General features: G+C 45.5%; 1 long non-coding RNA gene across 1 annotated transcript; it reads right to left on the bottom strand.

Annotated features, from left to right (window-relative positions):
• Positions 1 to 3,446: 3,446 nt before the first annotated feature.
• On the bottom strand, positions 3,447 to 7,807 carry LOC135919444 (uncharacterized). Its single transcript, XR_010569966.2, has 3 exons — positions 7,621 to 7,807; positions 4,151 to 4,213; positions 3,447 to 3,595 (listed from the first exon to the last, which is right to left on the bottom strand). It is a non-coding gene; the product is annotated as an uncharacterized lncRNA (long non-coding RNA).
• Between the last annotated feature and the right edge of the window lie 3,960 nt (positions 7,808 to 11,767).

Raw genomic sequence — 11,767 nt, 5'->3', positions numbered from 1 at the left:
CCGTTTAAAAGGTGGCGCGCGTCTTTCGAATGATTCAGGCGGGATAAATGGCCAGTGTATCGAGTTTACACGCTATCACTTCCGCGCTAGTGTCTTTAATTACGTCGCCAGAAATGCAACAATGTCAGCGTTGACATATGCGTAGCTGAGCGCACCGTTTTCATAGGACGTCGGTACGAAAATGAGCAAGGGTGAGCAGATATTTATATAATCGGGCGGAACATATAGCGCAATTAAGCACGTTGCGTCCAGACCGCTAACTAAAATATAAACCGTTTAATTATTTACATTAGGATACATGTTGACTGCGAAATTGAACCAGAGCTGCAGTGAATTCATGTTTGCTCAGCAGAAATCCTAAGACATCCTAAATCCTTAGAGTAACACCACATTTGAGATTTACTGTGTGTCCCACGTAACTTGTGCCAAAATATTAAAATGTGCAAGTGCCACGTAGCTGGGCACAACCAAGGTAATGTTGTTTGCCATCTCTTGGAGCAAGTCAGGCAATTTTTTGTATTTCGCCGAATTACACAATTAGTCATTACTAATTAATCAACTACATTAAATATTATGCTCAGAGTAACGTGTCAATGACAAAATTGTAGACCATCCTGAAAAATTCTCGATCCAGCTTTCTTTTGCTCAGTAAGCGCTATGTAAAAGTTTTTTTTCCAAGCCTGAAAGAAAGCCCGCGAAGCACGAAAAAGTGACGCGCCACTAGTTGTGCCGCACTTTTTGTGAGATTTTGCGGGCTTTCTTTCAGGCTTGGAAAAAACAGAATTCTACCTGCGAAGGCGGAACACCGTGTTCACAGGCAACTTTTGTTTTACTTGTTGGCGCTTTAAAAAAAAGTCATATAGACAGCGCTTGTCACGCTGTACCGAAACTACACCTATCTATCATTGGCATAGCCAGAAAATTTTTTTTTTGGGGGGGGGGGTGCAGGGGGCTTGCACTTGGCAGAGAGAAGGGAGGGGGGGGGGGGTAGGCACGTGCCGGGTGTGCCCTCCTCCTCTTTCTCATCCCCCATGGCTATGCCACGGCTACCTGTCGCCTTGATAGGGATCTCCGGCTTACAGTTTCAATAGTTCGGAGTTATCTTTAATTAAAACTGACATTGTATATGGCCATCGTAGAGCGCTGTTACCGGGAAACCAACCACCAACCTCGTTCTCAGTAGCAAGATGCCGCACTCTCTGAAACAACGCAGCGTGTCTCTCAACTAGACAGGAAAATCGCGGCTGGCTCTCCGGCAGCAGCCTTGGCCTATTCAGAGAAGGAAGCACGGCCCGGTGGTTGCATATGTCATCAGTTAGCTCCTATTTCCCTCCCGCCTCATTGTGATCGTCTCGTTGTCGTAGGTGTAATCCGCTGCGACTTACCCAGGCACGTACGCAAGAAAGAACCGCGCGACAGGTTGTGCACGGCGACCTCCAATTTGCAGGCGTGCGTCCATTGCCCAAGGAAGTCTGCTTGGCGTCAAGCACTCGCTCTTTCGAGGTCATGCATATGCCGAGTGGAGAGTTGTTGCCCCTACCGTTTCTTTTCGGTGTATGTTATGTATCAGTGTTACCTGGATGCGGTGCCCTTGATGCTTATATGATCAAGATTTGTTATCGGTAAACATAGCTCGCTCGGCGCCAATGCCAGCAAGCGGCTTCGCCAAGCAGGAAAACGGGAGGCTTTCTTCAGTGTCGTAGCCTTCTCGTCTTGATTGAGAGTAGAAACAAAAGTAGGAGGCAGAAGTGGGGCTCTGTCTGTATGCAGAGGCTACAGACTCGAGAGCAGACAGCACGCAGTCCTAGGGCTGATAGAGAATAAGGCACATACAGGGTGTCCCAGCTAAGTTTAGCCAGAGTTTAAACACATGCGTATGTGACGTAGCTGGACAGAACCAAGGTTATGTTGTTTGCCGTGGCTTGGAGACACTTAAATTCTTTTTATTCCACCTAATTAGATAATGTCTTAATTAATTAACCTCTCAAACATTTAAATTAGATCAACAGTGTCAGTTAGAAAATTGTAGAGCAACATTAAAAACTTTGTGTTCCTCAATACGTGCTATATACCTCAGTTCTACATAAAAGTGTTTTTCCGAGCGTGAAATAAGTCCGCGAATACACGCAAAGTGCCTCGAGCGGCCAGTCGCGCGGCAATTTTGCGTGCATTTGCGGGCTTCTTGCACGCTCAGAAAAAAACTTTTATTTAGCTCGTATTGTGCAACAGAAAGCTGTATAGGGAGTTTTTCATGTCGCTCTACGATTTTCTCATTTACACTTTTCATGTAAATATAATATTTGAGAAGGTGATTAATTAATTAAGGCTAATGATCTAATTAGACGGAATGAAAAAAATAATCTGAGTATTTCTTCACAAGATGTACCCCGAAATTCAGACGACAAATGCATGTGCTCTATGCAATGACTTGGCGAACTTACCTCACATGCTCTGGCGATGCCCCGCGTTACGCAGTGATGAAAGTAACACTTCTTCACGCTGGGATGCTGTCCTACACAGCCCCAAGCTCGAAGAACAGTTATGGGCTGTCCAACGGGCCCGCGACGCAGCGGAGAGGCTCGGCCTCTCTGTCCCGACGTGGGAGCGGCCCGCTGCGCGCTAGGGCGCGCCCTAAAGGACCCTAATAAAGTTTTTCATCCATCCATCCATTTCCAAGCGACGGCAAACAGCACTACTTTAGTTTTGTCCATCTACTTGGCATTCGCATATTTTTAAGCTCGGACTAAAGTTAGCTGGGACACTGCGTGTATCTGTCACAAGCTATAGCCCCCTTTCCTCCACCCCCCCCCCCCCCCCGCTAGCTGCAACCTTTCCACGGTGCTCCATGCAGTGTAGCTTTATGACCAAGCATATGTAAAAGAAGTCTATGTGCACATTTTCACGCAAGGGGTTTCTTAGAAATTAAAACTCACAAACGTTTTTTTCCATGGCGCTGCACAAATATTGGATTATTCTGAAGAGTCTGCGACCCGCTCATCAAAGAAATTGATGGCACCTTCCGTACCAAATTAGCACAGCCCGGACCCAGGACCTCGTGTCCTACGAGTCTTCCGCTCTATAGTCATTACGGTGCATTCCCGTCGTATACGAGGAACACAGCCGTAAGCCCGCAGAAGAGTTTCGGGAAACAATGCAATTGCTTTTTTTCGCAAGCTCCTTTCGATGAAATCGTCATCACCATCAGCTATACATCCCTAGGATCTCCAATTACCCCTGTCCTTCGCCAACCGATTCCAACTAGCGCCTGCGAATTTCCTGATTTCATCCCCCACCCAGTCTTCTGCCGATCCACCTGCGAATGGCGACTAAGATGATATGGCGCATGCACTGCTTGCTTGCATGGATTTGCCCGCATTTTTACACGTTAGCTCAATTGCTTCATGTCACAGTTACATGCGAACACTTTTATTACGAAAGTGGGTCGATCTCGTTGCGCGTCATGTTCTTCTGTTAATTGTCTCTCGCCAGCTGTAACCGCTTCGGGCGTGCTCTCTGATATTTCCGTGGCTTGAGACTTTTCTCTTGCATGGTGTGTTTCAGGAACGCTACATTCAGTCCACTCTTTGAGCGACAACTTCAAAGATGGTCGCGATGAAGAAAAAAAGGGGTAAGGGAATATAAAGGAAATATCAGCAACATGCTCATTGCCAACCGACACCAAATATATCATGCAAATCTATATTATGTAATTATTTGCGCATTAGGGATTCAACAAACTTCAGTCGTTCTTTAAACTGCGAAGCCCTACTTTTCTCTTCAAGCGCATCTTAAATGTTAGTGCTTGTGACTATATTCTGACAGAGTGAAAATGAACGATGTTCATAAGGGCGCTCGTGAGCTCTTACAACCTTACAATGTTGTAAAAAAGGGGGACAGCACAATTAAGTGTGCCAACGACTTTGTATTCGTAGTATATGATGTCGTCATTCGCTGTGATCGATCCGGTCCTAATATATCCGCCTTTTCGAATGCAAGGTTTTGCTACACGGCGCCATGTTGAAGCTTATCGCGCACATTAATACAAGTTTACGGTGCGCTTTGATAAAGGTCACAGGCACCATATGCATAGCTCCGAAACCGTTCTCACGAGCCCTTATATAAGTTCAAACGTGCTCTTATACTTACTAACCATTGCAATTGGCACTCAGTAGGCTGCGCTAGCTGTCCTCAACCAGCAGGCGGCAACTGGACTCTGCACATGGCACAGGAACACCCAAGACATGTCAGTTGCAGTTAACTAATCTCATACTATATCTGTCTGTATAAAGTGTTACAAACTGTAATTCCGAGATTACGGTAACACCAAAACCGTTTCCAATTTATTCATGTATATCATTAGTCCAACAGATCACTGACTAATGTCAGAACTACAAAGCTTGACGTTTAACCCGCCGTGGTTGCTCAGTGGCTATGGTGCTGGGCTGCTGAGCACGAGGTCGCGGGATCGAATCCCGGCCACGGTGGCAGCATTTCGATGGGGGCGAAGTGCAAAAACACCCATGTACTTAGATTTAGGTGCACGTTAAAGAACCCCAGGTGGTCAAAATTTCCGGAGTCCTCCACTACAGCGTGCCTCATAATGAGAAAGTGGTTTTGGCACGTAAAACCTCATAATTTTAAAAAGCTTGACGTTTCAGGGTCTGCGCAGATCCCATCACAACGAGCCGCTCATTACAGGATTCGTTTATATACGCTCGAGCTCTGGTCCCAGGGTTCGAGAATACACGTTGTCCAGATTGCCTTGCGTCCTGTTGAGCCACCCACGTAATACCAGTTGCGAGAGAGCGACCCCAATAAACTTCCTGTCACGGGCCTTGTCAATCTACTGCGCCGGAAAACAAAGCGTGTTCTTAAATTGTTTTAAAACGCCTATATTTAAGTTAAACGCCTATATTTAAGTTTTCAGATAAAAGGCATGCGCATTACGCCTCAAGACTAATACTAAAAAAAAAATTCGTTTAACTTACGCAACCTTGACTTGTAAGATTGTCGTTATGTGCAGAGGAAAAGTGTTAAAAGTCGGCGGGCGCGTAGTAAAGTGTTCTATCACATCATCATTGTACATAACCATTGTCTACACTGTATAGTATGTTGAAAATTATCTTGTACATGTGGCATTTAGTTTATGTGTAACTGTGCCTTTCCGTGGGTATATGTGTTTATATGTTGGTGTGTGAGGACTCGGACATTTCTTACGTTGAAAACGTGCTGTGTTTCGTTTCTTACATGTTATCGTCCCGGTGGAATTGTGCCGTGATAATGTGTTCGTATCGTCTCTTGTCGAAATAAACTTTTTCTAAACACAGTGAACAAAACCGGAAGGACTCAGTTCATATCTTTACGCAGTGTTTGCTTCCTGCAGCTCTTCTCCAAAGCACTGCAAGTCTGTATAAGCTCCCAGGTGTTCCATATCATACGGTTCGATTTTCGCACCCTTTGCCTAATCAGGCGATCAACCAGTTCTTGCTTCTTCTCGCCGAGTGCTCATACCAAGTTTGGTTCACACGCTGTGATGCAATTTTCTGAGGACGTGCGCCGGGCCTTCACGAAGTTCTTGCCAGCACGGAAGGATGTCTGGTTCCATCTCACCCGGGAGCGGCATCGCTTGGGCGACAAAAGTCTCACGAAGTGTGGGCTCGTCCTGCCGTGATTTTTGATGAGTCAGGTGGAAAGCTCTCCATTAAGTTATGATGCATGCTCCTAAGGTCGCTAGACTCGGCCGTGTGTGCCAGTCGATTTACGGAGCTTTGTTTGGCTCAGTGGAACACAGAGCCGGAACTGGTCGTGGCGCACCCTCGTGAGGTCGCGCTGCCCCGCGGATGGCCTTGGTGGTCTCCATGGTTGTATGCCTTGACCTCTTTTGCGTCAAGGTAGTCCGAGGGTCAGTCAGGCTTGTGTCCTGTAAGACTGACATGGCTGTTTGTGTGTTGAGTGCAGTAACTCTGTTGTGCTGCACCACAACAGCCCCCTTGTCCGGGAAGGACCGTTGGCCCGAACCAAAGCCTCCCGCCCAGTCAGCCCGGGTAGAGGGGAAGCACTGGGGTCAATGTGTCGAATGATGTTGGGTTGATGAGTACATGTAAGCTCTGAGACGCGGCACCTCCGGGTGCCAAGTACTCTTCCCATCTGAGAACGGCGCCGTCCAGGGCCTATGTTTGTAAACAGCGAAAGGGGTTCAACCATAAGCCCTGGACGGCTTTCGGTTTTGCTCACTGACGCAGCGCACTAAATTTAGCGAGCAAGGAAGGCATTACCATACATATACATATATTCCAAATACTCGCAGTATGTAAAATAAGCTATACTTGCACTACGAGCAAACGAATGTTAGTCCAATTTCGTGTTATTTAGGCACTATGTGTCAAGAGAGAAAGTTAGGAAAGGAAGGGGGAGCTTAACCAGCCATACGTTCGAGTTGGTACCCTGCACTGGGGAAAGGGGGTACAGGAACGAAAAGAAGAGGAGAGAAAGAGCACCACGTAGTGCGCGCGCGCGCGTGAAGATGCATGGGCACTGTAAAAAAACGCACAAAAGTAGAGCGCACGGAGTGTTCAGGTGGTTTGTGAAATCGGTGGAGTTATACGAGAGGGGAAATGGGCTATTGATGTCAGCAAAAAAGAAACCTAAATACAAAGTTATAATATCGGTCGCACATCAAGTTGTATATACGGGTGTAAACAAAAGAAGTTGGGATCTGCCAAACAAAAAAATTCAACCTGCAGAAAAATTTACTTCGTGCATCTGGCCGATATATCCTGCAGTCACACCTCACTGCAATACAATCTAACATTGCACTCTGATCAGATTTTGCGAGATTTGCCAAGCGTTTCCAACCTACTTGGGCCAACAGCGGCCACTTTAAATTATTCATAGCAGAAAGCGCAGCGTTCATGTTGCGCAGGTGTTCTATAGGGTAACTATTATTTCACGCTATATAGTTTTACTTACGAATGTTTGACTGCAAGCGAAAATTCGCATATTTTGTGTGCGAAATTGTCGAGTACTAAACAAACAAAAATTTTACCGATAAATTGTGTTCGATATCTGTACGCGCCCGATTTCATGAAATGCACGAAGCTCACTGTTTCGCCGTGGCATAGAGTGTCAACTGTGCAGCGTCACCATCATCCGCGGTGTAATCGATAAAGACGACGAATAGGGTGAGAGAGAGAGACCAAATTTATTTACAAATCGCTCATTGTCTGAACCATTCGTGATACCACTGCCGGACTGTAACACGCGCGCAGCGAGGGTCTACTTCCAGTCAGGGCCATGAGAGCGAGCACTTGCCCTGAAAGAAGCAATTTGTCCCTTTGAAAAAAAAAAAAAGCGATAATGGCTACGCCACTGGCTCCAGTCCGGCCGCGATTACACGTACGCGTATTACTCGGTTAACGATATCGTCGGCTTGTTTCTATATAGGCAAGTCCTTCTTAATGGGTAAGCTAATCCCGCTCGATTTGAGACCTATAGCTGACAACAACAAAACAACACGCAGCCTGTCGGAGCCGCTCCATATACCGCTGAATCTTTTCAAAAAACATTTGTACCCTATACGGCTATTTCCTCCGAACTCAATAGTTACGAAAATTAACTCACTTTCTGAAGAACCATGCGTCGGCTTCTTCGGGCGCGCGTTACCAAGCTTGAAGCATGCAAGTATGGCTCCAGAAGCGGCTACAGCCGCTAAGAGAACCACCGTGGGCAGGCAGCACATCATGGCGACCTTTGGGAACCTCTCCGCCAAGCACACAAAGCAGCCCGTAGCTGGTGGCTCAACGCTCCAGTGCTGTTCTGGCACACGAAACGGCAACCGCGTCCACTAACGAGTTCACTGCATACGGCTGTTCCAGAGACATCTGTGGTGGGACCGCCGCAGGTGTTCTTCCCCATCCGCATCTGCACGCGCCAGCGTGACTAGATAACAACGTAAACACGGAAACTTACCGTCATCCTGGACACGCATGTGGCCTCCTACATGCTTGCATACAAACTTTCAAGCTTCTTTTAGCATGTACAAAGCCAGTCAGTGACATTCAAATATTGACAAGCAAGAAGAAATCGACATAAGTCGACTGACGTGGCTTGAAATCCCACTGTATGTTTACAGAGAGCGTCGATCAGAACCGCAGTATATTAACTCATGCGATGCAGTTGCAACACGGTGTTGCGTAAATGTGCATTACATATCTTCTGGGACACGTTCTGAAGGTAAAAGAAACAGCGGCGCATCGGGGCTCGTCGAGATTAAAATTCCTCCTACTCATTCTGTTTTAGGTTGTCCCATGCAGGGAAGTTTTGCAACGTCTCTCGCTGTGTTCGCGTACAATGACGTCCATTTTCATTGTTGTTTAGATCAATGTAGGATGAGATGATCGCCCTGCTGGAGCTCCATTACATAGGTTCAATGTAGGCATAGGCGGACAGTTATAACTTTTCCGGGGAAAAGGGGGGGGGGGGAGCGCGGAGGGAGAGAATCAGCTTTCCGAACCCGATATATGCAGGGTGTCCCACTTGAGCCAAACATTATAAATATGCAAATGCCACTTAGCTAGGCAGAACCATGGTAATGTTGTGTGCCGTCGCTTGGAGATACTCATTATTTTTTTCATTCTGCTTAATTAGAACATTAGTCTTAACTTACTAATCAACTTCTCAAATATTATAATTCGATGAAAAGTATCAATTGGAATATTGTAGAGCAATCTAAAAAACTCCTGATACAACATAAAAATTTTTTTTCCGAGCGTGAAAGAAGCCCGCGAATACATGCAAAGTTCCTGGAGCGGCCGGTCGCACGGTATACTCTTGCGTGTATTTGCGGCCTACTTTCACGCTCGGAAAGGCAGCTTTATGCAGCACGTATTGAGCAACAGAAAGCTGTATAGGGAGTTTTTCATGTTGCCCTGCAATTTTCTCATTGGCACTTTTAATCGAATTATAATATTTGAGAAGTTGATTGATTAATAATGGCTAATTATCAAATTAGGCTGATTGAAAAAGTAATCTGAGTATCTCGAAGCGACGGCAAACAACATCACCTTGGTTCTGTCAAGCTCCGTGGTATTTGCATTTATTACATGTTTGGCTCAAATTACGTGGGACACCCTGTATATATAATACATACATACATACATACATACATACATACATACATACATACATACATACATACATACATACATACATACATACATACATACATACATACATACATACATACATACATACATACATACATACATACATACATACATACATACATACATACATACATACATACATACATGAAGTGAGATGTTTTATTTACTACGTTTCGGCCGGAGTCTGGTCTTCGTCAAGGAATACATGAAACGGAAAGGCGTTGTGGCGGTAAGGGGGCTCATCATGTGTGCTCATCCACTGCCAAGGAGGCGAAGGAAGCAGTAATAGACGGAAAGACAGGGAGGTTAACCACCACTGCCAAGACGCAATTGCTGCTTAAGGAGCGTGTACTCGTGATCGTGCAATCGCACATGTAAAAAAAAACGCGACGGGATGGTTGTAACAGGTTCGCAGAGCAACAATATATATATACAACAAAAACAGGGTTTACAGGAAAGATGACATGCAGCTAAAAATAGAAAAATAGAAGAGAAAACATGCACGACGAGGTGGTTGTAAGAAGTTCGTAAGGCAACACTATATACAACAAAAGCAGGCTTTACAGAAAGGATAACACATGGTCAGAAAAAAAGAAAAGAAACAGCCATGACACAAGACCGATTATTGCTGTAAGGCGACTGCACCCGTCATGAATCATCAGTAAACATGTCAAACGTGGTAAAAAATGCACCACGGGACGGGATGGTGGTAACAGCAGGTTCGTACAGCAACAAATATAACAAAGGCAGGGTTTGCAAAAGAGCTTAATCGACGGAAACCATAGCATGGTTTCCGTCGGCGCAGGTCCTCACTGCAGACGGACTTCATCCGAGTAGCAAAGGCGTTGCGCTGATGACGAGCCACATTAAACAGCTGTGCTTCAGGAAAGCAGCTGAAGGGGTGTCTACCTCCTGGCTCGATCACGTGCCTCCGGATTCCGGGCTTCTGCCCCGGAACTGCCTACGCCTGACCCCCACCATCCTACAACGGCCTCCGCAAGAGCACTCTGCCAGCCTCATCCCTACCTCCAAGCCCAGGAGACGGCTACGGTCCACACGAAACAGGTCGGACACTGTCCCTCCGTCTCACCATGTATTCTCGAAGAAATGACAGCCAAGCCAAAACCACTACTTCTCGTAACTGACTAACTATATTCAACCGAGAGTAGTGCCGAAAACGGGGCTTTCCTCAAAATTAGAAAAAAAATTATTTAAAAGCGCGTCAAACGTGAACTTCACGCGTCCACTTTCGACTACCATGACTGTACCTAAGGGACTTTTCGTTTTCTTTAAACCAGCAACTCCTCAAATATCAAGCCGTAATCTTGCAAAAAGGAATGACACATAAAAACGTGCATCATTCGATCTCATGCGCAGTGTTATCGATCACTATACATCACAGTGGCGTAGCTAGGTCGTCTAACGCCCGGGGCCTATAGGCCTATAGGAATATGGTTCACAACTAAGAAAAATATTTTAATAAAGTTTTGATTGGAGATTTTAGAGGCAATATTGCATTTGCGAAATTGACCCCCGACAGCCATGTGTTGCCCAACAACTTCGCAAAAATCGTCCTAGGTACTACGGCGTGCAGTATTTTGGCTGCGGGCAGCCCTGAACCCAAACGAAAATTGCATGTCACTGACGTCGATCTCCCAACCCTATTAGAAAACGCCACCTGCTTCCCCAATGCGCAGGCGCCAATGCTATGACAATTACGAGTTCTCTTCATACTGATCCATAAAGCCTTTTTTTTATTTGCTGCTATTCGCGAACGTTATTATCCCAGCTGCGGTACCGCCATAACATTGGGAATGGAATAGAGCACGCTTCGCGTCGATTACTGGCGTCAGCATGCAAAAAAAAGGAAAAAAAAAGAAGAGAAAGAAGACCGCGATGAAGCCTGTGGCAGAGGAAGCTTACGCTACTCTAGGTATGCGCTCGCAATAGAGAGTATGGAGATATCGACGTCATGGATGCACTATTTCCAATTTCTTTTGGTACTGTCATATACAGGGCCGCCCGCAGTGCCAAAGTACTGCAGGCCCTGGCCTCCAAGACAATTTTGTTTAGGGAATAAGTGTTTGTTGAGCTAATAACATGAATTTGGGTCCACAATTCCCGAATTGCAATGTTTCCTCTACAATTGCTAATTAAGCAGTTATTTAAGGTATCGTTATTAATTAAATGCCATATTTCGCCCGATACCGAATTCCTAGTGGTAAGAAAGAGAGATAACCTGATAGAATATCGGAAAATAACCTAAGGAAATTCACTTTTTTATCAAATTCTGTGCTGCTAAAGAAACACACTGTATATATATCACACAACAACAATATCATAAAGCGACGGTTAGCTAGGACTAGGAGACAGTGTCTTTAGTCAACACCGCCAAACTGATAAAAAAATAATACTAGCGGTACAAAACTGATAAATGGAACACTGTGTACATACTGACGACACCACAGAAGCCATTTAGCGAATTACATTTTTTATCTCATAGATTCGTGCAATTATTACGTAGGATGTTGATAAAGCTGCAGCCGACAATTCTGCGGAACTACACATCTGGTACATCGCGTACATGAGCTCGGTTTACTGGA

Source organism: Dermacentor albipictus, chromosome 2 (genome assembly GCF_038994185.2).
Source record: "Dermacentor albipictus isolate Rhodes 1998 colony chromosome 2, USDA_Dalb.pri_finalv2, whole genome shotgun sequence".
NCBI lineage: Eukaryota > Metazoa > Arthropoda > Arachnida > Ixodida > Ixodidae > Dermacentor > Dermacentor albipictus.
The sequence above is the reverse complement of the archived record's forward strand: the minus strand, read 5'-3'. Positions and strand labels throughout refer to the sequence as shown.